This window comes from Hemiscyllium ocellatum, unplaced genomic scaffold, assembly GCF_020745735.1.
Source record: "Hemiscyllium ocellatum isolate sHemOce1 unplaced genomic scaffold, sHemOce1.pat.X.cur. scaffold_384_pat_ctg1, whole genome shotgun sequence".
NCBI lineage: Eukaryota > Metazoa > Chordata > Chondrichthyes > Orectolobiformes > Hemiscylliidae > Hemiscyllium > Hemiscyllium ocellatum.
The window spans coordinates 106,765-133,919 of record NW_026868685.1 but is presented as its reverse complement, the minus strand read 5'-3'; positions in this window follow the sequence as shown (position 1 = coordinate 133,919).

The window sequence follows — 27,155 nt, the reverse complement described above, 5'->3', positions numbered from 1 at the left end:
CCTACATAGAATGAGCAAATCTCTCTGCAAACATATTGGTTGCTTTCCAGTTTAGATTAGACCAATCCTTTCTGAACAGGTCTTTTCTATTCTAAAATAGATTCCTATTTCCCAAAAATCGAAATCCCTCATCGACATAATAATTCTTCAGCCATTGATTTATCTCCTTTAACCTTGTGTTCCTTGCCGGTTGGGGTTGGCATTGGGAGTAAATCAGAAATAACTACTTCTAAGGTTTTATTTTTAATCTTCGACCTCCCCACTTAAATTCATTCTGTACTGCTTTAACCTTTCCCAAAAATATCATTCCTATTACTATGTACAATAATTTCTGGCTACTCAATTTTACCTGTAACAATGTGCTTGAAAAGTTTAGAGATGTTCTTAATCCTAACACAGGGAAAGCAACAAACCATCCTAAATCTATGGTCACGGCCATAGAATCTCCTGTTGATGCCCCTGACAGAAGAGCTCACTGTAGCAATAATTCTACAAAATCTTGTCAAAAGCTGCCGAACATAAGAATCAATCCAAGTGTCCAATAACTGATGACTCTTCCATTTTCCTCAGAGACACAATTCCCTTCACCAGTTCTAAAAACTGAAAATCATTTGATAGAGGTATAGCTACAAGAGAATTTTGAACTATATTCCTATCTTTTCTGACTGACATAAATCTATCTCACTGATTTGCTGTTTTTTTTAAATCTACAAGCCATCCTCTCTGTCCCTTAAATGTGACCTTTAAACCAGGATTTCCTTTTACTACACATTATGTTACCTTTCATCAACTACAGACAATGGAAAAATATATACTTATACGTTTCAAACACACAAAAAAATAAATAAAATCAATCATTCAGCTAATTAAATCAATAAAAGTATTCCCCTTCAACAAATTCTGAGAAGAAAAGTCTTCTCCGGACATGAGCATGAGTAGTACTCTCCGGAATGAAGGGACAAACTTTTCAAAACTAAAATATCTATTGCTGTGTAATAAAAGAAACATTTCAGAACATAGAACATAGAAAAATACAGTGCAGTACAGACCCTTTGGCCGTCGGTGTTGCGCCGATCCAAGCCCACCTAACCTACACTAGCCCACTTTCCTCCATATGCCTATCCAATGTCCGTTTAAATTCCCAGAAAGAGGGAGAGTCCACCACTGTTACTGGCAGGGCATTCCATGAACTCACGACTCGCTGAGTAAAGAATCTACCCCTAACATCTGTCCTATACCTACCACCCCTTAATTTAAATCTATGCCCCCTCGTAATATCTGACTCCATACGTGGAAAAAGGCTCTCATGGTCAACCCTATCTAAACCTCTAATCATTTTGTACACCCCTATCAAGTCACCCCTAAACCTTCTTTGCTCCAATGAAAATAGCCCCAAGTGCCTCAGCCTTTCCTCATACGATCTTCCTACCATACCAGGTAACATCCTGGTAAACCTCCTCTGCACCCATTCCAATGCCTCCACATCCTTCCTATAGTATGGCGACCAAAACTGCACACAATACTCCAACTGCGGCCGCACCAGAGTCTTATACAACTGCAACATGACCTCAGGACTCTGGAACTCAATTCCTCTGCCAATAAAAGCCAGTACGCCATATGCCTTCTTCACAGCACTATTTACCTGGGTGGCAACTTTCAGAGATCTGTGTACATGGACACCAAGATCCCTCTGCTCATCCACACTACCAAGTATCCGACCATTAGCCCAGTACTCCATCTTCTTGTTACTCTTACCAAAGTGAATCACTTCACACTTAGGGACATTTACCTCCATTTTCCACCTATCTGCCCAGCTCTGCAGCTTATCTATATCCCGCTGCAACCTACCACATCCTTCCTCACTGTCAACAACTCCACCAACTTTCGTAACATCTACAAACTTGCTCACCAACCTTCTAGCCCCTCCTCCAGGTCATTTATAAAAATGACAAACAGCAATGGTCCCAAAACAGATCCTTGCGGTACACCGCTGGAAACTGCACTCCAAGATGAACCTTTACCATCAACTACTACCCTCTGTCTTCTTCCAGCCAGCCAATTCCTAATCCAAACCTCCAACTCCCCCTCAATGCCATACCTCCGAATTTTTTTGCAGTAGCCTACCATGGGCAACCTTATCAAACGCCTTACTAAAATCCATATACACCACATCAACCGCTTTACCCTCGTCCACCTCCATAGTCACTTTCTCAAAGAATCCAATAAGGTTTGTGAGGCACGACCAGCCCTTCACAAAACCATGCTGACTATCCTTGATCACATCATTCCTATCCAGATGTCCATGAATCCTATCCCTTACAATTCTCTTTTAGACTTTGCCCACAACGGACGTAAGACTCATCGGCCTATAGTTATAGACAGTTCTTTTGTTTTTTTGTAAACCACCTTAAAAAGATATTTTTTAAAAAATATTCACTTGAAAGAAAGTAATGAATTGTTTTGCTTTTTTTTGCTTCTGAATGCTAATAAAACAAAATAGAAAAAAATGTTAAATTAATAAACTACGATAATCATATTAACTGCAAAAAAGGCTACATGAAATATTTGACTGCCTGCAATCCCAGGAGCAGCTGTAAGAACATTTTTTGGACCTGTTTTTACAGGATGAAGAAAAGTGAGCATATGTTTTAATAATTTGTTTCCAATTCAAGGTGACTTACGATATAATTTGATCTCCTGCCGTGAGGCTATATCTGTAGAAGTTAATTGAATCTTTATCATCACCTCTCTAGCTCTTTCAAACAAAATTTTGAATCTGTGTCCATCGTACAGACGGAAAGTTCCTTCAGCTCTGACTGTTGCAGGGAACGATAGAAAGAACATTATCCAGGTCCACATAAAACACAAATGCTGCAGTGAAAACCACCTAAACCTAATCCAATATTAATTACTTACAAGCCTTATGAATAAAACATACAGAGGCGTTTAGAATTAAAGGGGAATTGAGCTCCATGTCCAAAATAAAATTTGTCCAAAATAAGAAAAAAACTCAACTGCATCACGCGGTAAATTCATCGAAATAGAAAAAAGAATACAAGAGAATGGAATTCTCAATTCTTTTCCTGTGAAACTACATCTGAAGAACACGAATAACATCAAGGCTAAATAGTGAACTTCATAAAAGATGACGATAAGAATTGGAGGGATGGAGTTTGGGGGAAATGATAAATAATGTTGTTGATGACACAAAGATGAGATGGTTATTCACAGTCAGAAAGAACGTGTGAGGGTGCAGGAGGGTATAAACCTATTGTTCAGATGGCCAGAAAAATCGCTGATGAAATTTTACACTGATAACTGTGACACATTTCAGAAGTAACACGACAAGAGAGTACTCAAACTGAAGGGAGGCTCGATTTATTTGATTTTACTTTTAAACGAAGAAGGATTAGGTATGCTCCTGATGGAGGTGTTTAACAGTATGGGGTTGTGGGGGGGGGGGTTGTTGTATGGACAGGGTGAAGAGAGAACAGCTTTTCCCATTACTCCGAGGCTCAATAATGAAGAGACACACTGTAACTATAAAGCGAAATTGGTCTCATCATTAATGTGCAAACTGCCGAAAAACGTTCCTATTTCTAAACGTGTTTGGTTTTAAAATATTTCAAGATTTATATTGCCTCTCGAAAAATACATTGTTTTTCCATTCAACTCGCCAACGTTCACAAAACAGGCAAATTTTTCCAACTATGATCCAATGTCCAATATTTACCCATTCCCTTAACAAGCCCAGACCTCTTTAAATTACTTATATCCTCTAACCATTTCAATGCTTGTATTCTCCCATGAAACATTCAAAATATTGTTCATAAGACGGAGATAATAGAAACTTTCCAAAAATGTTGATAATATAATGTTTTTACTCACTATCTAAACTATAAAGTTGCAACAATGCTAAAGTGTTTTGTTATTCCGTCACCCACTTCTCAGACTGCAGTTTCAAATAGCCATTAAATCTAAAAGGACTTGCCAAATCTTTACTTCCAATCTATATGGACATTTGTCCCTTTATTATGAAATGGGCATATTAATAATGGATTGCCTGTCTTACTGCAACAGTGTGATTTGGTTTATTAAAAACTAGGATAGGCCATCTGGTTGCCAGGCCTGCTGTGGTAATCAACAAGGCCTGACTGCGTTATTTTCTCCACATTAATATCATATTCCCTACACATAGAGCAATCTGCATCTTCCTCAACCAAACCCCACGATTCCTGTTACCTCAGCCACCAACGATGAATAAAATCCAAAGAACTGTAGATGGTGCAACACAAGAACATAGATGTTTAGACTGGCGGTAGGAAATTCAAGTATGCACTTATCCACACTAAACACCATCGGCCAGATATTGCAATCTGCCTCATTTCCCAAGCCCATCAATATTCATCTGTAAACTCTTTAGCTCTTCATTACAGCTTGTTTTACCAGTCTCTCCTTGCAGGTCATTTGGGCAGATTGCAAACAATTGAGGTCCGAAAACTGAACACTGCAGCACCTCAGTAGTTTCACTCCTCCAGAGAATACGATTTACCCCAATGCTTTGCTTTTCATTAGTCAGCCAAGTCTCTATCCAATTCAATACTCTACACTTAAGCCCTGGAATCTAACCTTCTAGATCAGTCCTTTATGCACCATCTTGTCAAGTGCCTTCTGAAGTTTAGATGTACAGCAGTTACTGCATCCCAATTATTCACATTGTTGGTTACATTCTTAAAGAAGTCATTCCTGATGAAGGGCTCTGGCCCGAAACGTAGAATTTCCTGTTCCTTGGATGCTGCCTGACCTGCTGTGCTTTAACCAGCAACACATTTTCAGCTACATTCTTAAAGAACTCCAACAGATTTGTCAAGCACAACCTTGCTGACACTGGTAAATTGATTTTTATGTTTCCAAGTGTTCAGTTATTTCCTACTTTATGGTTGTTGAAGAAATTTCCCCACGACAGAAGTTAATCTGATTTGTCTATAGTTTGTGATTTGTTTTCCTTTCTCCTGTTTTGAATGCTAGTGCCACATTATTAATTTTCCAATATTTCGGCACTGTCCTAGAATCTAGGGATGTTTTGAAAATCGTAACTAATGCATCTAATACCTCTGCTGTTACCTCCTTTAAAATGATAGAATGCAGACCGAGGGCCTGACCTAACTTTATTCCCATCAATGTATTTAATATCTTCCTCCTCATCATTGTACTTCCATCAAGATCCTTTGCAATTGTTGTACATTTTGGGAAGGAATTATCTTCTCACAGTGAAAATAGGAATGTTGGTTTTGCCTCTGCCAAATCTGAGTTCCCCATTATTACCTTACCGTCATCCTCTAAAATACCAACATTACGGTACAGCATTCTTTTCCTTTTTGTCTACTCGGAGAAGTGTTCTTTATCAATTCTTATGATTTCTGCTCGTTTTCCTTCGTAGCCATTTTGATTTTGTTTTTACTAACCATTTGCTGACAATGTAAGCGTTTTTCTTTAATTTATTCACAGGATGATGGTGTCACTGGGTTAGACAGCACTCATTGTCCGTCCCTAATTGCCCAGAGTACAGTTAAACGTCAACCAAATTTGTGTGGGTTTGATTTCACATGTAGGTCAGACCAGGTAAGGATTGTGGTTTCTGTCCCGAAAGGAGATTCAGGAAACAGATGGGTGTATCCAACAATGAGCAGTGGATTCATTATCATTGATAGACTCTTAATTCCAGGTTTATGTTGAATTTATCTTTCACCATCTAACATGGTGGCATTTGAAGCGTGTCCCCAGAACATTATCTGGATTAGTAGTCGGCGATCATACAACCAGGCTATCACCTTCATGTTATTATTGATTTCCTTGTTAAGACATGGATCACTTTTCACCTTTTTACAATTCCTGTTCCACTCAGGATTAACTTTAATTGAGGGGTTTGATTATCTCCCTAAGTAGTTGCCACTGTTCTTCAACTGTCCTGCCCTTTAATGTTTTGCCAAGTCCACTCTTGCCAACCCCTTCCTCAGGCCAGTAAAATTATTATTGTACTACAGTAAACCTCTCATATGTGACTCTATCTTTCCTGTTTCAATCTGAATGTGAAACCCTAGCATGCTGTGGTCACTCTTTCTAAAATAATCCAGTAGTACAATATGATTTATCACGCCTTCCTCATTACATAATACCAAAGCCAGTTCTCTGTTTGGTTAGATTACATTTTACTCGAAGAAATAATCCTTCATACATTTGGTGAATCGTTCTCTGATTACTCCAGTAAATATGAATGTTCAAATTACCCATGATTACTCTTGTGCCATCAATATTCCCTGCTTCATGCTTTTCGCTACTTTGAAAGTAGGTTGCCGGGGTGGGAGCTTGTGGGCTGGAAATGCTCCGACCAATGGGTTTCTTTCCATGTCCATTATATCGAACCAGATTGATTAATCATTATCGTCCCACGTGCTCGTATCATTTCTTAATACAGCCTTGACATTATCCTTAACCAATATAGACACTCCACCTGCTGTTCCTTCTTGTCTGAATAGAGTCTCCTTGGACATTTAACACCCGAGTCCTGTACTTCCTGTAACCACGTTTCAGTAATCTCCACAAGGCCATACTTATTTACCTTTGCTTGAGGTGTCAGCTCATTCATTTTACTCCAAATACTGCACACATTTAGTTAAAAGGTTTACCACATATTCAACTCGACTATCTTCCTCTTCCTTGCCTCAATTCCAGGTGGCACAGGGAGCAATCCCAAGATTACAGTCGTGGAGATCCTGCTTTTAAACTCTCTCCGAGCTCCTTGAGCTTTTTTTTTGCAGGACCTTTCACTCATCTTACCTATGTCATTGGCACCAACGTGTACCACGACCACTGGCTGTTCACTATGCCCTGAACATGCTTTGAGACATTCTTGATCCTGTCACTAAACACCTTTGTATGAAGAATTCATATAATCACAGAATCCCTTCGGTGGAGAAGCAGGCCGTTTCATACAGCATGACCACGCTGACCCTCCAAAGAGTAACGTACCCCGACCCATCCCCCTACTCTGTTACTCCGCACTTACCCCTGACTAAGGCATCTAACCGATACATTGCTGAACACTATCAGCGAAAAGTAAACGTCCCAGACCTATTCCACTAATTTATGTAGAATCTGCTTTCTCACAACAGATACTGCCAGAGCTACTGGACATTTCCAGAAACTTTGTTGAAGAATGCCAGTAACATTGTTAGTAACTGGAATCATAACTGGAAAGAAAGATTTAGCTAAAGGAAGGATGACAGTAAACGGGCCTTTTTATGGAACAGAATATGTTATTGTGTGAACTTTCTAAGATCATCAAATTTACAGAAAACAATAGATATTGTTATGAAGGTGTAGAGGTGTATATTGTTCTGGAAGGAGTTAAAGTATAAAATTTGACTGTGAAATCAACAGTGATGCTGAGTTGCCATGGAACAAAAACAAATTCAAATTGGGCCAGTCAGTTTAAATTATGCCCAAATGCACTGAAATCCAATCGAGTTTGAAATATAATGTATTTTAGGACTTCAAAATCAATTAAATGATCCAATGTTTTGATGTATAAAACGGGTCGTTTTGAATATTTAGGGGGAAAACTGCCAAGGATAGCCACAAAGATAGAATGCTAGCTGAAGTGCTTTCTAAAAGGTGCCTGACTATACGAGGTTTGTACAGCAGAACATCGAAGCCATACTAGAGAAAAAAATCTACAGAGCAACATCTACAAAGGAGAATTTAAAAAGCTGACTGGTTTTTGAGTGGGATATATTTTTTGAAAATATTATGCATGGTGTTTTGTTTTATCGGACCAGTATTGTAGTGTGGTAGGTATAAAATAGGTTTAACGAAATGAGTTCTAATTAGTTTTTCTTTTTAATATTCTCTGTTGGACTTAACTAACCAAATTGTTAGTTTTACTTTAAATGGTGAGCTCTGTAAAGAGATCCTTGCCTCTCCAAATTTAACAGATTCCAGCATGAGCTGAACTTTAACAGTTTGCGGGCTTTCGTTTGCAATTTGAATAGATTTAGACAGATCCAGTCTGAGATTTGGGCAGAGTTAAATATGTTTGGGCTGTGAAAAACACACAGTAGGTTTAGTTATTTGCACATTATTGTACTAGAGCTTTAAATAAAACGTCGGTGAGACAGTTTGTTAAATTTTGGTGACTTGTGGTTAGTTAAGTTAAAAGTGAGAGAAATGGCTCTTAAAAAGGTTAAAGAGGTTCTGGGGTTTGAAGATGATTCCCACATTTGCCGAGGGCGTTTAGAAGGAAAGATAAAAGCCAAACTTTCTGAAGTAGCAAAGAACTTAGATTTGGGTCTAATCAAGAACAAGAGTAAAACAGAAATTGTCAGGAAATTACTGAAACACTAAAGTGCGTCAGAGAAACAGACAAGTGCAGGGGATTTAGAAAAAAAAACTTAAATTACAATTGAACAAAATGCAGCTTAAAGATAAACAAAGGGAGAGAGTAAGAGAGAGAAGAAAGAGAGAAGGTTCTTAGCTGATTAAACAGAGAAGACAGAGCGAGAAAAAGAGAAGGAAATTTCTTAGCTGAGCAAAGAGAGAGAATTCGAACTTGAGAAATTGCGATTTAGTCAGCAAAGTCAAGTTAACACGATGGAGATTAAAAGGGGCGTTAGTGATCGATACGACTGTGTCAAAACTCTGCCGCGTGTTGATGAGAAAGGTGTTGAAGCCTTCTTTATTTCATTTGAAAATTTGGCTAGGCAGGTGGACTGGTCCAAGGATCCAAGGGTAATGCTTGTTCAGACTAAGTTGGTAGGCAGGGCTAGTGAGGTATTTGCTGCGCTGTCAGATGAGGGTTCAGAAGATTATGAAGAGGTCAAACAAGCTATTTTAAGTGCTTACGGATTGGTACTAGAAGCATATAGATAGCAGTTCTGAAAATTAAGGAAGGAACCAGGTCAGCCTTATGTTGAGTTCGAAAGAATTAAACATAGGCATTTTAATAGATAAGTGCAGCCTTTAAAGATAGGTAAGACCTATGAGGCGCTAAGGGAGATTATTCTGCTGGAGGAGTATAAAAACTCACTTCCAGAGATGGTAAGAATTTATCTGGAGGAACAGAAAGTTCAGGAATTGAGAAGGGCAGGAGAATTAGCAGATGAATACATGTTGCTGCATAAGACAAGCTTCCAGCCAGAATTTCGTCCTGCGAGGGTTAGAATTTGGGAGAAGGGGAGATGCTACACTATAAAAGAAAGAGTAGAGAATAAGAGATTACCACAGGTTAAAGAAGATGCCCAAGAGAGTGGAAAGAAATTGAAAGGTCTCAGGTGTTTTCACTTTAATGGAGTGGGACACAGAAAATTATAGTGTCGGTGGTTTCAGAAGGGCACTAGGAAAATGATGTTTTCACTGCTATAAGGAGGGATACGTATGGTCACAGTGTTGGTCGTTAAGAAAGGCACTGTGGGAAAAGATGTGGTAAACGAAGCTAAGCCAGTGGCATCAGTGAAAGTTTTAAAGGAGATCCTAACACAAGCTGAGGAGCTGCAGGAAAGTACACATCCTAGGCAGGGGCAGGGTGTGGAATTAGTACCTGATATCGAAAAGAATTCACCTCTGCGAGGAACGTTTACTGAGGAATAACAGGGGGAGAAGCGCAAGAAGTTATAATTTTGAGAGATACGGGATCTAACCAGTCTCTAATAGGAAGGGATGAGCAAATTTGCAATCTTTCTGATCTGTTACCCGAAAGTGTGGTGATTTGTGGAATAGATGGACAGAAATTTAACATTCCCCTGTGTAAGATCAGATTGGAGTGCCTACTGATGACTGGGGAAGTTACAGTGGGAATGATTGACAGAGAGTCAGTTCCAGCAATTCAGTTTGTTCTTGAGAATGATTTCGCAGGGTCCAAGTTGAGGTTGACACCCCTGATTGTGGAGAAGCCACAAGAATGACCAAGAAACTGAGGTGTTAAATCAGAAATATCTTGGTATTTTCCCAGGCTGTACAGTAACCAGATCCCACTATCATGAAGCACAGCTTAAGACAAAGATGAAGGAGTTGAGATTCAGTTACCGGACACCCTGTTTGCCGTAATGATGCAAGGAAAACCTGAACAAATAGTGGATCAGACAGAAATGTTTGGTCCTGAAATTCTAAGGGACTTGCAACAGGCAGACAATTGACAAAACATTTATATGCAGATGTGTATTCTGAAAAGGAGGCAGAGGATATTCGTGAGGGTTAGTAACTGAAAGATCGAATTTTAAGACGGAAATGGAGACCACGTCAAGTTAGTGCAGAGGAGAAATATGCCAAAGTGCACCAGATTGTGTTGCCGATAGCATACAGACAGAAATTGTTATGGGTAGCACATGGACTACCTATAGGAGGTCACCTAGGGGTACGGAAGACTCAGGCTAAGGAAAAATCATTTTTTAGACTAACGTTTGGTTAACTTGTGACATACATGTCATACATGCCAAATGGTAAGTAGGCCAAAGGCAGTAATGAAACTCACACCTCTGGTGCCAATTCCCGCATTAGAAGACCCCTTTATGTGGGTTATAAATGATTGTGTAGGTCCCCTCCTGAAAAGTAGAGGAGAAAAAGAACTGGAGAAACAGGTGTCAGGTACTGCCGCGCAGAGTGAGGAATCAAATCCAAATCTTGTGGATTTTGGTGTTCCTCAAAGAATGTTAAAAATGCAGAAGTCCTTCAGCAGTCGGAAAGGTGCGTAAACTGTCTGTCTCAGGAACATAGAACAAAGTTGAAAGGTTTGTTATTGCAGTATGAGGACATATGTAAGAATCATATGGGGAGAACTAATGCTATTGTATATGAAGTAAACGTAGGGAATACTGTTCCGATAAAACAGCATCCATATTGGCTTAATCCTCTCAAAGCCAGACAGGTCCAGAAGGAGGTTGAGGCCATGCTCAATGACGACATCATCAAACTAAGCCAGAGCGAGTGGAGCTCGCCAATCCTCCCAAACCGGACAGGAATCAATATTTTTTCTTGGAAGGTCAACACTGTTACAAATTCACAAATATCCAATACCAACATTGGAGGACTGTATCGAGAAAGTTGGACAATTCAGTTACATCACGAAGTTGGATTTAATGCATGGTTACGGGCAGGTACCTTTATCAGAGAGGGTGAAAGAAATTTCTGAATGTTAACGCCAAATCAGCAATTAAAACTAATGCCCTTTGGAATGAAGAACGCAACCAACGCATTCCAAACACTCAAGAATAGATGTGTGGCAGGGTTAATAAACTGTGCAGTCCATTTGGACGACGTAGTAATCTTTAGTAAGTCCTGGAAAGATCATTTGGTACAGTTGGCAGAGCTCTTTGAACGAATACAAGAAACAAAACTGGTGGTAAAATTAAAGAAAACTGAATTTATGAAAGCAGACATGATGTTCTTGGGACATGTTCTTGACTCCATGGAATGCAAAGACAAAAGCTACCGAGGAATTTCCACGACCAACCTCAAAGAAAAAAGTGTTTCATTTCGTCGGACTTAGCAGATTCATTCAGAGGTTTGTTCCAAACTTCCGCAGTGTCGTGGCACCGTTAACTGATTTGCTGAAAACGAACACAAAGTTTTGGTGTACAGAACAATGACAGGAGGCCCTCGACCATTAAAAAGAAATATTGACCACCAACCCAGTTTTAGATACACCAAACATTACGAAACCTTTCAAAGCTGCAATCGATGCTCGTGACATAGGAGTTGGCGCTGAATTGCTACAGCACGATGAGATGGAATTGTACTTTTCAAATAAACTCAACAGCCACGAGAGGAAACATTCCATGATTGAGACAGAACTATTGAGTTTGGTACTAGCCTTACGGCATTTTAATGTGAGTCACGATTAATGCATTGGAGATGATTGTGTACACGGATCCCAATCTACTTACATTATTAGAACGCTTCAAAGACTAGTTCATTGGCATCTATTTTACTGACTTTTAATTTTAAAATTGTATGTGCAGCGTGTCATAAAAATATAATTGCAGAGGCGTTCTCACGGATTTAACTGATAAAGTTTAGATGAGATTTGTATTTATCCAATGTTAAATATAGGATATGGGAAGAAGTCAAGGTGAACTTGGATTTAAGTTATCAGTATGTTATAGTAATCTGTTTAAAGAATACAAAAAGAAATAAGACCAAGTTTTCATTATGATGGTTCTTTTTTGAGAGGGAAGGTGTTATGAAGGTGTAAAGGGTATTGTACCTTAAAGAGAGTTGAAGGATTTACAAGCACAGCGAGTTCTGGAAAATTTATAATGGAATACTTGGTCCAGAAGCTGGCAGTACCTGGATAGCTATGAGACAAAAATGAAATGAAATTCGATCAATCAGTTTACATTATGCCCCAAGATTCTAAACTCCCATCGAGTTTGAATTTTGCATTTTAACAATGCTAAAAAAATGAAATGACCCGATTCTTTGGGGTATAAAACCAAAAAAAATGAACAGTTGGGGGAGAACTGCCAAACCACCAATATCTGCATTCTGCCCGGAGAATAGCTCTCCTAAATGTACCTTTATTTGTCAATGATCTGTGAAACAGAAACCTGAAGGAGAAGAAAAGACGACAGAGGAAAATACAAAGAGAAGATTTGACAGCGGTCTGATTCTGAAATTTGAATGTTTTAGGACATTTTAACTGGGTTTTTGTATCGGACCAGTATTGTTAAAGGGAAAATAAAAGATTGGTCAGAGAAAGGTGTTGCAAATACTTGTTAGTTAATTATTCTTTGTTCGACTTTTTTTTAAAAAGTTGTTAATTTTTATTTTAAATAGTGACCTTTAGGATGGTTCTTGGCCTCCCGAATTTTAACAGATTACAGCACAGGTTAAACCTTTCCTGTGTTGCAGGTTTAAATTAGCAGGGGAGGATTTACCCCGTGTTGTAACACATTAAGTCTGAATTCTCTGCACATCTGCTGCCAGACCTGTTTAGCTTTTCCAGCACGTTCTGTCTTTGTTTCTGATTTACGAAATCTGCAGTTCTCTTGACCTTCTTATGTGTATCATTGACAGCCATGGTTGAGGTGCTGGAGGACAGGAAGACAGCTAATGTCGTTACATTATTTGTAATTTGGCTGCAAGGAAAAGCCAGGGAACTGCAGACCAGTGAGTTTGTTATCAAGGATGGCTGAGTGTTTGTAGGAGATCCTGAGAGGTAGGATTTACATGCATTTGGAAAGGCAAGGACTGACGAGGGATATTCAGCATGACTTTGTGTCTGGGAATCCACGTCTCACAAATTAGATTGCAGTTTTGAAGAGGTGACGAAGACAATAGATGAAGGTAAAGCAGCATACGTTGTCTACGTGGATATAGTGAGGACCAACAGGCTCCACATGGTACCCTGTTCAACAAGGTTACATCACAGGGGATCAGGGTTTCCGATAGGTCTCCATGTGGAGATGTTGCTGTTGTGGAAATGGCACTGGATTACTAATCCAGACCAGGCTAATGCTCTGGCAGCTGGGGGATGTTAAAACAATTTTTAAAATATTGGGCTGTAAAATCTGGTGCCAGTAATACTCACATTGAAACCAATGTTGATTGTAAACACCAATTTCCTTCCCCAATGTACTTTCAGTAAGTGAATCTCCCGTGTTTTCCTGTTCTGTCCTAAAAGTGACTCCAGATACACACATATATGATAAACACTTCAATGGTCTCGGAAACAGTCAAGCAAGGCACTAAAATATATCAAACTGCTCCAAGGTTTGGAAGGATAAAACCGACAGAAAACTCGAAAACTCGATATTGGAAAAGGGAACGGGAAACACAGTACTGTTGACACTGCAGAGAGCTCCTTCCTAACATATGAGAGCATGTGACAGCTGTACTCCAGCTGTCTGCTGATCCCTTTAATATCCGGTAATCCTTTTTATATTTAGTGTCCTGGCATCCTCAGGATGTTTTCCCTTATCTGGGAGAGAACTCCGCAGGGTCACCAGTCTCGGAGTACAGACATTTATTCTCATTTCAATGCAGAGTGACCTGCCCATACTTAATAGTGTTGCCCATTTTTTAGACATCCCAGCCAGGGGAATTATCATCCCTGCTTCCAATCTGTCTCGCCCTGTCAGAGTGTTATATATGTCACTGAGATCTTCACTCATTTTCCTAAAGCCCATGGAATACAGGTCCAATTACCCAAAACTCTGCTACCACAACAAGCTTGTCATCCCAGAGATCAGTCTGGTCACCCTTCACTGTAGTTCCTAAACGTCAGATTTGTCTTTTATTAAGTACGGAAACTAAAAATTGCACATAATACCGCACAATGTTCAAGATGGGATCTCACCAACCCCCTGTACAGCTGCAGTAAGATACCTTTACTCCCGTACTCAACATTCCCTGAAATAAAGGTCAATACATCATTTATCATCCTAACTGTTTACTACTCCTGCAATATTGCTTTCAGTGACTGGTGTACAAGGGGAGAACAAAATCCTTTTCAAAGTTACAGCTCCCCACTTGATGGGTCTGCGTACAGTGGGCAGCGTGCCAATGCCATTCCCAGCATTGACTTCTACGTTCAGAACTTACTGCCTTGCATGGACATTGGAGGTCTGCAGAGAAGAAACAAAGTAAGAACATAAATCTCTTTAAAGATCAACATGTTTCAACTAATCTGTTTTCAAATGATAGGTTGCGGTTCTACCGTTCCCACAAAAGTACATACCATCAAACCCATCCCATTGCTCTCCATTTGCCACGTATTTGCCCAGTCACTCCACTTGTCTCAACCACCTTGGCGCTTTTTTACATCCTCCTCACCCATTCACAATCCAACCTTGTTTAGTGCTGTCAGCGGGTTGGGAAATATTGCATTTGATTCCCTTACCTAAACTTTTGACATACATTGGGAATCGCTGGGGCCCAAGCACCAATCTTTGGAATTCAGAACAGAATGTTTTATTCCTGTGCACTGTTTCCTGTCAGCTCTCCTATTCTAAAACCATAATGATATTTTAAACCCAATCCTGTAACATTTGACTTTGCAAACCAGGCCAGGGTCTTTACCAAGATCCTTCTGAAAATCCAAATGCATTGAATCCATTGCTTCTCCGTATGTATCAACCAGTCAGTTTCTCAAATGTGATTCCCATTTCATGTTGACACATTACAAAAGAACTAGGAGCATCAATAAGATCATGGCTGATCATTTCATGGCCTCAGCTCCACTTACCTGACCGTTCACCATAACCCTTTGTTCCTTTACTGCCCCCCCCCCCCCCCAAAATCTATCTGATATTTAAAGGCATTCAATGATAAAGCTTCAACTATTTCTTTGGCAGGGAAGTCCACAGATTCACAACCTTCTTAGTCAAGGAGTTCCTTCTCAAATCAATCCTAAATATGCTCCTCCTAATTTTGAGATTTTGTCCTCTTGTCCTATTCTCACCTGCTACTGGAAACATCCTCCCTATTTTCATCTTATCTATTCCTTTCTTAATTATACCTGTTTCTACCAGATTCTACCTCATTCTTTCAAATTTTAATCACATATAATTCTAGTCTACTCAGTGTCTCCTCATAAGCCAACCGCCTCAACTCCGGAACCAACCTAGCGAACCTCGTCTGCATCCACTATAGTGCTGGGACATACTTTTCAAGTAGGGAGACCAAAACTGCACACAGTATTGCAGGTGTGACCTCCCCAGCACACTGTGCAGCAGCAACATAACCTCCCTGTGTTTAAACTCAATCATTTTCGCAATGAAGGACAACATTCCATTTGCCTTGTTAATTACCTGCTGCACCTGCAGAGCAACTTCTGTGATTCATGCACAAGGACACCCAGCACCCTCTGCACAGACGCATGTTGCATTTTTACCATGCAAATAATAGCCTTTTTCTAAACTGTTATTCCTACCAAAATGAATGAAATCACATTTATTATATTGTACTCCTTCTGCCAGACCTTTGCCCACTCACTTAAACTATTTTTGTCGCTTGAAAGGTTTATCAGTCCTCTGGACATTTGCTCTGCCACTCATTTCCGTATCATCTACATTCTTTGAGATATTACACGTGGTCACCAACTCCAAATCGTCCATCTAAGCTGTGAATAATTGCGGTTCCAGCACTGATCCCAGAGGCACACCACTAGTCACTGATCAGCATCCAGAAACTCACTCATTTATACCCACTCTCTGCTTCCTGGTAGTTAACCAATCCTCTACCCATGTGAATACATTACCCGTAACGCCACACATCTTCACCTTCTGCAGCAGCTTTTTTGGCGGCTCTGTGTCGAATGCCTTTTGTAAATCTCGGTACACCACATCCACTAGGTACCCGTGCCATAATGTCTTCATAACTTTCCAGTAAATTAGTTAATCATGACCTGCCTTTCATGAACTGATGCTGTGTCTGTCCAATGGAACAATTTCTATCGAGATGCATTGCTATTTTTTCCTTGATTACACCTTGAAGTATTTTCCCCACTACCCTTGTTCAGCTAACTGGTCTATAATTCCCCCTTTTTTCTACTCTGCTGGAACTGTATCAGAGTCCAGTGAATTTAGAAAACAAATCATTTGCTATTTCTTCCACCACCTCTGTTAGTATCCTGGGATGCATTCCATCAGGCCCAGGAGACTTATCTAACTTTAGATCCATGAACTTGCCCAACACTATCTCTGTCATGGGAATGGCTGTTTCCGGGTCCTCACCAACCTTCCTCTCTTTGACAATTCTGGCATCTTATTAGTGTCCTTCACTGTGAAGACCGACTAAGTATCTATTCAATTCCTCGGCAATTTCGTCACGAAATAACCCTTCTCACCCTCTGAAGGACCAATGCTTCCTTAGCCATTCTTTTCATTTTATATATTTTTAGAATCTTTTGATATCTGTCTTTATATTCTGAGGTAGTGTGCTCTCATAATCTATCTATCTTATGTTTCTTCACAGGTTTTTTTGTTGTTTTCTTTTAACCTTTATAGCTTTCCCAATCGTCTGGTTTCCCACTGATCTTTGCAATTATTTATGGCATTTATTTTATTTTGATAGCCTTCCTCATTTCATGAGACATCCATGGCAGATCACCCTTTTCCTACAGTCCTTCCAATTCACTGTTATATGCTGTTGCTGACCATTTGCAAAAAAAAAACTGCTTTGAAAGCCAGCCACTGTTAATCAATGGTTCCACCTTAAAGTCTTTGCTTACAGCCAACCTTAGCCAACTCCTCCCTCATCCTATTTTTGTCTCCTTTTTTCAACTCAGGACCCTGGTAGTGGACTTTATCTTCTCGCCTTCCATCTGTGTTCTAAATTCAACCATACTTTCTGTCCCAATAATTTCTCCCAAAGCATTCATTTACTAATTTCATTCTTTTTCTCTCGAGACTTACGCTTTCCAGTCTTGCTGGGAAGATTTGACTTGTTTGGTTTGTTTCCTTCTGTGAAGACTGAATTTGAAGTAGTTGCTTCATAGTTTTGCTATTGCCCTGTACTCTATTCTCCTCCCTCTGGGTTCAGACTGTAACGAAGCTGCATTTGTTTTCTCTAACATTTTCCATTGACAGTTCACCCTTATAATTCTTGTTAATATTCTCTTCAGGAACCCATCAATTCATGTCCACATCATACAATCTTAGGGGCATAGTCTTTGTCCCGTCAGACATACAGCACGGTCTACACTCATCCCACTCTCCTACAAGAGGCCTGTAGCCGGGAATGTTATGAAACTTCAAGAGCTCGTCCAAGTCTTATTTAGCTGTTGTGTGGTTACCATAACGGCTCCCCTCTCAGGAAGTATGTTCCAAAACCCAACACCCTCTGGACGGAAAACAATCCTCAAATCCTCAAACCCTTCACTTTAAAAGTGTGTTTCCCTGGTTTTTCCCTTTGACTAAAAGAAACAACTGCTCTCTATCCACTCTATCCATGCCTCTCGTAATCTTATCCTTCTGAATCACACACCCCTCAGTCTTCTCTGCTCCAAAGTAAACAAACCAAGCTTTTCCAGCTTCTCTCCACAGGTGACATGCTCCAACCCAGGGACCAACCTGGTGAATCTCCTCTGCACCCGCTCCAGGGGAACCACATCCTCCCTGTAATGTGGATCCCAGAACTCCACACAATATTCTACTTTGGCCGAGAGTAAAGTTCTGTACAGCTCTAATAATCTATGTTCCGATGAGTAAAAGCTATTTACGATTCCCAATGCCTTCTTAACTCAACTATTACCCTGGCCAGTCACATTCAGGGATGTGTGGAGAAGCACCCTCTGAGCTTCCTAATGTGCTGCCATTCATTGTGTACTCCCCTGTCTGATTAATTCTCCCAAATTGCATCATCTCATATTTGTCAGGGTTACATTCCATCTGCCATTGATCTGCCCATCTAACCATTCCACCTGTATCTTCCTGTAACATAAGGCCTTCCACCTCACTGCCAATTACCCAGCCAATCTTTGCGTGAAAGATGCACTTATTTATCACACACATCCCACCCCTCCACATTCATATTTACATCCTTTATGAATAACGCAAATAATAAGGGATACAGCACAGTTCCCTGGGGTGCATCAGGGGTCACTGGTCTCCAGTCACACCAACAGCCTTTTTCCACCACTCTCTTTCTCCTGCCTCTCAGACAATTTGAACATCATTTACCTAGTTACCCATGATACCATGATATTGTACTTTCTTTATCAGTTTTGCATGTGAGGCTTTGTCAAAGGTGTTGCTCAAAAAGAAAACGTATAAACGACCTCCTCGAAAAAAATCAATGAAATTCGTTCGGCATGACCGCTCTCTCATAACTTCATGCTGCCGGTCCCTGATCAAACATTGCCTCTCTCAATGAAGATCAATTGTCACCTTCCCTGTTTTTCCCAATCGTTTCCCTGACACTGATCCGATACTCACTGATTTATAGTTCTGGTCTACCTGCACCAACCCTTCCTGTAAAGGGTGCTCTCTATTACTCTGGCCACTCCCCTGTTACGAGGTTCTACTTTCCTCCCTTGTCTCCCACTGCAGCCTGTGATATAACTCTTCCAGACCTGGGGACTTGTCCAATTTTGTACCAGACAAAACCATCCTTTCCTGCTCGCATCTTATATCAATCTTCTCAAGAGCTTCCCAGTCCAGTCTTCTTGAAACATGTACCTGCCTCCTTCTTCTCCCAAGTAAAACGGATGTGAAGCTCTCATGTCACAATCTAGCAAACCTCTCCAGCTTCACATACAGATTGCTCCCTCGGTGTGTAATGGAACCGAATTATTCCCTGGTAATCTACTCTGCTTGATGTCCTTGTGGAATATCTTGGGATTCGCGTTAATATTGCTCTCACTTGTCAATGCCCATGTTCGTCACTCCACTCTGTGTCATTTTTTAAAGTTTCATTTCTATCACCTCTCATTCTCTGAATCTCTCTGGAACACAGACAGTGTTCCCTCCTCAGACAATCTTGCCATCTGAGGCATTAATCTCGAGAATGTACTTACATCTTTACAGTGTTTGTATAAATAAAAGACATTGCCTGTCTTTCAATAAATCATTTTTATGTACTTTACAAATTCACTGAAGCCAACTTTATCCTCGCATCTTAATGGCTTGCATGACTCACGCATGTACCATTAATAGGAGGAAAAAAAACTGTTTTGTATTCAGATGTTACTTAAATTCAAAATATTAAGGTCAGTCAGTATTCCCAAAAGTCTTCAATTAGCTGTTCTGATCACACATCATCAATTCCAGTACAACCTGATCAGTAGCTCGGCGATCAACATGTCGTTAAAGCAACCCACCTCATAGACTCTCGTGAAATCCATTTTCCCAGCATTAACATTCACTTGGGTTAACACTCTTTAGATGTAACTTGAAGCTGCCCATTATTACTGCAGTACCCACAAAGTTCTATGTCTAATTTCCTGTTTTGGACGATACCCAACATTTGTATCACAATTTTGACTTTGATATATAACTCTGATAAATGTTTGCTTCTCCTTGCTGTTTCTGAGCTCCCCTTACCAGATTCTGTGGAATCTGCGTGACATGGGCTCTGGCAAGGTTCTTGGTAGATTCAGGTGAGATGTTTGGCGAGGCATATCTTAACATTGATATCATCTCGCCACATCTTACCTGTTCTTCTCAATTGTCATTGTGACATTATCACCAGACCTCCCGTTATGCTGATGGAGTAGAGTAGGACAATGACCTTTCAACAATACTGCATACTTCCCAGAGAGCTAAGAGTGCTCTAACCTTCGTGGGAACCTTACAGCAGGCTGGTAAAGTGTTGCTGCTGCTGCACAGTGTCTTAGTGAGATCACATCTGGAGTAGTGCACTCAGATTTAATTTCCTCACTGAGGAAAGGATATTGGAATGAATTCAAAGATTGTTCCCACAACTGATTTCTGCAACAAAGATGTTAATCATAAAATCCCTGCAGTGTGGAAGCAGGCCATTTGGCCCATCAACTCCACACTGATCCTCCGAAGACCATCCCATACATCCCCACTACCCACCCCACCCAATCTTTATAACCTGGCATTTTCCAAGACTGATGCCCCTAGCCTCCACATCCCCGGACATTATGGGTAATTGAGAGTGGCCAATCCACTGAACATGCGCATCTTGGGACAGTGGGAGTAAACTGGAAACTGAAATTGAACTGGGATCTCTGGTACAGTGAGGCAGCAGCGCTAACCACTGAGCTACCCAATGTGGGCAACACAACTTTCCTAAATATTTCAGCCCTTGAAAAGTGACATTTGACAGGGAGATTCCATAAGTCCCCAAACCTGTCATTGAGCGACAGGAGGTGGACATTGAGACCTTGAGCGGCTTGGTCAGGAACAGGAGGAGGACATGCAAGTCTACAGAGACGATAATGTCGGAACAGCAGGAGGACATTCAGTAAAGCGGGTGTGTAAAGCAGAAACAGAATGAGTCCAATCAGCTACTCATGCCTCTTACACAGCAATTCGAGCAGATCTTTTACAGCCTTGTGCCTGTTACACAGGAATTGTGAAAGGGAACATAGAGGTTATAGAAAGGGAAGGACTTCGAATAACCAGCTTCACTGGGGAATGAAAAGTAGTGAGCAAACTATTGGGATTGAAGACAATTTTTTAGAATCCGTTATGAAGGAATTAATAACAGGAGATTTTCAAAGTCAAGCCACAATCCAGCACAGTCAACATAATTTTATGAAGGATAAATCATGTTTGAATGATTTGACTAACTTTCTTTAAAAAAAGCCGTTACAAGCAAGGTTGATAATGGGGATCATATAAATGTATTATATCTGGACTTCCTGACATCAGTGCATAACGTGCCTCGCAAAATATTAATATGGAAGAGAAGGACACATCCGGTTAGGAACAGTTTACTTGCCAGGGGAGAGGATTAGCTAACCAGTAAAAACCATGATATGGAGTCGCTGGTTTTGGACTGGTTTGGACAAGATCAAAAATCAAATGACACCAGGTTAGAGTCCAATGGGTTTATTCGTAAACACAAGGTTTCATTGTGCTGCTCCTTCATCAGGTGTAAGAGAGAGGAAGACATTAATCACGCAAGTTATAAGAAAAGATTAAAGAATTGTACAACTTATGCGCATGATTTGTTCTCACCTAACATGGCTCTTAACTACCTAATCAGTTAGAATGGAGATGCAAGTTTGATTGATTAATGTGCAAATCGCAGAATTTCTTTCAAGTCGCTCCTGGAAATAACTTCAAGTAAATGAAATAACGCTTGCGGTCAGACAATGTATTCTAAGCGTGAGACCTTGATTGGACGCTGTCTATGTCTTCATCTGGAGTCAGACTGGTTTTATTTACAAAGTAGGAGTTTGTAAAATATCACTTGAGTGACTGTCTACAAATTGTATGTTTTAGAACAAAATAAAATGCATCTGCAAATACAAATGGGCAAATGCAAATTCACCCCGCAGATTTATATGTGTATACATGTGTGTGTGCGCATGTAGGAGAGTCAGGGGGGGTCTGTGTGAAGGGGGTGGGGAAGAGAGAGAGAGAGAGACTCTATGTACGTGAGAGAGAGTGAGGAGGAGTGTCTGTGTGTGAGTGCGGGATGGAGACAGTGCATGCGTGTGTGTGACAGAATGGAGTGCGCGTGTATGCATGTGAGAGAGGGAGGGGGAGAGTGTATGTGGAGCAGATAGGGAGAGTGTGCATCAGTGTATGTAACGGGGGAGAGTGAGAGTATGTGCTTGTCCAGGCGAAAGCACAGACAGATACAGCAAATCCCTTTCCCCACACACACTCACTGCGTGGTTTCAGAGCTTCACTTCTGTGCAGCCTCTGCTCCGTTTGTTATTCATGTTACAGACCCAGATGCAGTAACTGTAGTCCCCATGACCCAGAGTTGGGTCAGCAAATCCTAAGGTCTCCCTGAGTGTCTGAGGAAGCTCACAGCACAACCTCCAGCATACCATCCCCAGCACCTCCACTAACTTTTTAATAACAGGAGTCAGTCAGAAGCCCCTCAGTTCCAAGTTCGGTGCCTGTTCCTTTACAATTAGACTCCAGGATTTTCCTCGTGTTACTGACTGCACGATCAACTGAGAGAGACAAACAGAGGCGTTCCGTGAGCAGGCGCATACCAAGATTTCAAACACGTGAGTCAAAGTGGCTGGAACACCCCTGTCCATGGAGAACCACATGGGACAAATCGGGAAGGGAACACAACATTTCACTGTTTCTGAGCTTCACAATGACAGCAATCGATACAGGAGGGAGTCAAAAACCAAGGCCAGGGAAAAATACAGAAAAAAAACAAATAACTTATTAACTGATAACTTGCCGAAAATATGGATAAGGAGATGGGGGGGATTGGAATAACTGGATAAATGAGACAACAGTGGGCCAATTCACAAGAATGCAAACAAAGAATAAAAACATTGCCAGATTTTCTGGAATGGTCCATTGCCTCAAATTCTGAATCTGCTTCACAGAACCAGCCCAGACACCATAAACTGGAGTAAGGTAATGGCTAAGATGGAGAGCTGTGCAGGCCGTTCTAGACGATTACCCAATAAACTGGACTTTCTGCGCAACATGGGGAGCATTGCCAACCTTTTCCAGGATTTGACAACTCTCTACCACCACCGTCTGCCTCCTCCCTTAGAGCTAGTTTTGCACCCAAATGACTTTCATATGAACCAACCTTGTTAAACAGATGACCAGGCACAAAGTTATTCAACGCCTAACTGAAGTCCACATCGACAATGTACAAAACTCTATCTTAATTAATCTTTTTAATCCCTTCTTCAAAATAATCTCAATCAAGTCAGTGACACAATATTGCATGCACAAAGTTATGTTGACTATCCCTAATCATTCGGTACCTTTCAAAATACCTGAAAATCCGATGATTCATAATTCCTTCCAACAACTTACCGACCATCGACGTCAGAGTCACTAGCTTTTCCTTATTACCCTTCTCAATCCTTTAAGTAGTGACACCAAGATACCCAACCTCCAGTCTTCCGGAACTTTACTTGTGGCCATTGATGTTAGCAAGAGACCCAGCAATCACTCCCATAGCTTCCCACAGAGTTCTAGAGTACATCAAATAAAAGCCAGGACATTTTCCTCCCTTTGCATGTTTTAAGAGCTCCAGCAGCTCTTCTGTAATGCAGACACTTTCCTAGATATCACTACTTATTTCCCAAGTTCTCCTGCTTCCATATCCTCCTGCACGGTAAGTACTGCTCCAAAATATTCGTCAGTATCTCCCTCATTTCCTGTGGTTCTGCACATGGGCAGTTTTGCTGATCTTTAAGGATGTCCTATTCTCTCCACAGTTACTCTTTTGTCCTTGAAGTATTTGTAGAAATTCTTTGGATTCTCCTTAACTGTATTTGTCAAAGTTATCACATGTCCTATTTTTATGCTCCCAATTTCCCTCTTAACTATACTCTTGTTGCCTTCACATTCTTCTAGTGATTCACTTTAAATCAGGAATTAAGAGGCTGATGATGACCATTCCGATTGTCGGAAAAATCCATCTAGTTCACTGATATGCTTTAAGGAAACAAACTGCCATTCTTATCTGGCCTGGCCTACAAGTGACTCCAGACTCACAGCAATGTGGTTGACTGCTAACTGCCGTTTGGGAAATTAGGGATTGGTAATGGATGCTTGCCTAGCCAGGGACGCCCTCATCGTATGAAAGAATTAAGAAAAAAAACTCAATTCCTGCTGTCAATGCCTGACGTATGCTTCCCTTTTTCCGTGACCAGAACCTCAATTTCTCCAAACCTCCAGCATTCCTTACACGTACCAGGTTTACCCTTCACCCTAACAGGAACAAAATGTCTCTGTACTCCTGACATCTCATTTTGAAGGCTTCTCACTTCTCAACTAACCCCCCCCCCCCTTCTCTTCTGATATCTGTCCCAATCGACTTTGGAAAATTCTTAGTTAATATCATCAAAATTGGTTTTAAACAATTTAGAACTTTAAATTTTAGACCTGCTTCATCCCTTTGCATTTCTATTTTAAAACTGATAGAACTATGGTGACTTGCCATAAAGTGTTCCCCCACTGATATTTTAAGCACCACCCACACCACTACCTTATTTCCCAAGGATAAGGTGACGTTTAGCTCCTTCTCTGTGATGGAGTACATTGGTCAAGCAGCTGCAGGGTTGTCACTGGGATTGGGGTCAGCAGAGTCTTCGACTCATTGTGTTGAACCAAACAATAATTTGTTTCAGTTGCATTTTCATTGAGTGTGACAGAGAGATTGTCTGCACGAGCCTGAGCTAGTTTCCTGGTGCTATCTTATTGGACTCACCTCATTAGCTAGCCACCCCACCCCATGGTGTCCCTCTCCTTCAATACCAGCCCGATTCTCCCACCCATCAATGTTGGAGATACTGACCATCACCCGCATGCCTTTTGGTATTTCGAGATCCTTGGCACTAGTGCCATCTTTAAAAGTCCAATAGGCACATGGTTGAGCTTTCCCGGGTTAGAGCTGCCTTGCACAATTTACTCTGAGCATGGCAGATAAGGGGCAATTACACCCTGGTTTGTCGACAGGGGCACGGAGGTCATGGTGGATTGTTTAGTACAGAGGGTGACCATTCTCCTCCCAGAGGAGGCCCCACCGCCAGATCCAGCGATCATGGTCTGGCTCACCACACAGCATGCAGCACCTTCCCCTCTCTCTCTCTGTCTCTCACTCTCTTTCTCCTCTACTATAGCTCCTTCACTATTAGAACCGTATGGATACAACAGTGTTGACTGACTCCCTCTGGACACGTCACCAACTCCCACCCCCCCCCCCCCTCCCCACCTACACCGTCTCCTATTCCAGGAGAAACAGCTCGGAATAGGATTGAAAGAGCGAAGAGGTGGAGTGCCCGAAATCCATCTCCGCAACCCCAACCCCACACCCCGCCACGCCGAATTTACCTGTGTATCTGCATTTGACTCTGTGAGTATCTATACATGGGTGCAGGTCTGACACTGTCTGCGGTGTTTAAAATGACACAATCACTCCCTCAACAGGCCTCCGCACCCTACTGCAGTAACAGCGGCAGAGGGTGATAGCCTTCGAAGATTCAGTCTGGGTGGGAGAGAGGGCAGCATCTCACATCACCACCCAAACTGACAGCAACATCAACACATACACCTCCCCCCAAAACCACCCCACCCCACCCCAACACACACACACAATGCTGGTAGCTGGGGGGTTGCAAATATACTTGGGCCTGTCAGAATGGAAATGCTCACCCCTGAGTGAACCATTTTGTCAGGGGATGATGTGAATTGATTTCACATTCTGTGCCTTTCAATGCTTAAAAATTACGTGAGAAAGTATTGAAAAGTCCAGAAAAAGGCCCAGTGGTGTTGGTAATGACGCAGGAGCAACATCACTTAGTATCAGGCAAAACTGTTCTGTGCTTCCAAAGATATTATTTGAAAAATCAAACGGCCATGCAATTTGAGAGATTCACAGCAAAGGATTTATTATCTTCTCAGTTAAAAACTGTGCCACTGATGCAGTGGTGCGGGGAGGCTAGCAGGGGGAGTTACTGTAAGAATCTAATCATAAAATTCAGTGGTTTGCACTGGTGCCTCATGGTGCCAGGCACCCAGGCTCGATTCCACCCTCGGACGACAGTCTGTGTGGAGTTTCACATTCTCACCGTGATTGCTTGGGTTTCCACCGGGTGCTCTGGTTTCCACCCACAGTCCAACGATGTGGATATTAGGTGAATTGGCCAAGATAAATTGTCGATAGTGCTCATGGATGCGTCGGTTAGGGGCATTAATCAGGGATAAACATAGGATGGTTTGGAAATGGGTCTGGGTGTGTTACTCTTCGAAGGGTCAGTGTGGATGCGTTGGGTCAAAGGGCCTGTTTCCACACTGTAGACATTCTTTGAAATCTATGAACAACAGGGACAGACAGAGAGAGTGGAGGAGAGAGAATTTGATTCTAATTTCAATCTATCTACTTCAAAAACAACATTGCACCACGATTCAGACAGACGTACGCATGAACTGAGATACTGATACTAACACACATAATGCATACACACAGAGATACGCACGTAGATATAGACTTTTACCCACAAGCACATGAACATTGCCCCACATACAGGCACACACTGTCCTTAATACAGAGATATATAATTTTTTTATTAATAAGTTATCAATGGTAAGTCGGAGAAGGCAGGCGAATGGGATTCAAAATATTTTAGCCGTGATCAAATGCCATGGCAGACAAGATGGGCGGAATGGTCTTATACTGCTGCAGGGTTCATTGCTCATTTGATCTTGTGGTGCATGGGATTGTCTTTCACCGAGGCCAGTGGAGACTGAATTGGCTAAGTATTTGATTTAGGAGAGTTAATGAGAATGTGGACAGGTTTGAGGGGCTGGGTGGTTGATACCTGTTTCTGATTGTCGACTCCTTGTATATTAAAAGAGTGGTGATTGATTTGAGGGGAACACATCTTTAGAATAAGGGCATTCCCATTTCTGACTGAGACAGGGATGTTCGTTTCTCTTTCGGGTTGTGTGATCTGTGGTGTTCTTGTGCCCAAGGAGCAGTGAAGACTTGGTTACTGAAAACACTCAAGGTTGAGTTCCATAGATCTT